Below are 1,321 nucleotides of genomic sequence, written 5' to 3'. Positions count from 1 at the left end.
GATGATTATGAATACGAGTATCTATATTGAAAGTAGGCTTCTATGATTTCGCATCAGTCGTTAAGACCAGCTTGTGGCCTTAATGGGCACTTGCTAATTGGTCAGCCCTTCGAGAAAGCCATTGCTATCTATCAGAGCAGTACTATAATGTCTCTGCGGATTGAGGGTCGCCAATAGTCGGGTGGATGAGAAAGAAGTTTATAGCAACATCTGATATAAAGACCATTTTTTGAAATTAAATTTAGTTTGACATATTAGTATACACTATTTGTTCACATTCACATTATAATTCTAATGAATTCTAAAGCTGATCAAACTATGATTGGATGTCCCGTGTATGCTGCAATTAGAGTGTACTCAGAGTAAATGAAACTATTGTAACTACACCAAAAAATTTTAAATAGTTAATAATGAACTTTTTTTTAATGATTCAATTAAATTTAAATTTAATCAATATTTGATAATTAATAGTGTAGGTCGATTTCTCTTTTAAAAAAAAAATTCAACAGAAGACTATTCAGTTTAAAACAGATTTTTATAAAATTTAAACGTGTTCATTAAACGGTGTTCTTATTTTGTAACAAAAAAAAATATAATTAATACAGATTCATGCTGAAATCTTTTCTAAGTAGCTTCTTTATATCGCCAATCTGGACCCACGAACAGCATTGTAGTTGTCGAATATGTAAGCAGGCGTTACAAAAAATATGCTGAATAAAAAAATAACTGAGCAAACTGAATAACACCAACCAAGCTTACGTTTTCACTATTACGTGAAAAAATTGTTGCTTAATACGAATAGATAAGACTTAACTTTCTTGTAAGCAAAACTAATAAATCTTTTCTTTTTAATATTTTATCAGGTATTTTGGATTCCTGTTACATATACACAATATACATTGTGATCAAAAAAGAACGAGAATTTTAATTTTTGAATTCCCGCGCTTCGAAAATTTTTATTTTCACGCTGGCAGCACTACACATTCTGTCAAAGTTTAACGCATATCGTACGATTAGTTTTTGTTTGGCGTCTATACAAAAAGTCGAAAAATTTTCGTGTGGCGATTTTTATAATGGATCAAAAATTAGAACAACGTGCATGCATTAAATTTTGTGTTGATTTGTGTGTGTCGCAACCACGAGTATACGAATGGTTTAAAAGGTTCAAAGACGGTCGTACAAGCTTGGACCATGATGAGATCCCTGGCCGCCCAGCAACTTCTGTTACTGAAGAAAACATTGAATTGGCGAAGCAGATCGTGTTGGAAAATCGTTGTGAACCGATTAGAGAGATGCAGGGTTGTTGGGCATCTCATATGGA

Source organism: Teleopsis dalmanni, chromosome 2 (assembly GCF_002237135.1).
Source record: "Teleopsis dalmanni isolate 2A chromosome 2, ASM223713v2, whole genome shotgun sequence".
In the NCBI taxonomy this organism is placed as follows: domain Eukaryota; kingdom Metazoa; phylum Arthropoda; class Insecta; order Diptera; family Diopsidae; genus Teleopsis; species Teleopsis dalmanni.
This window is presented reverse-complemented; position numbering follows the sequence as displayed.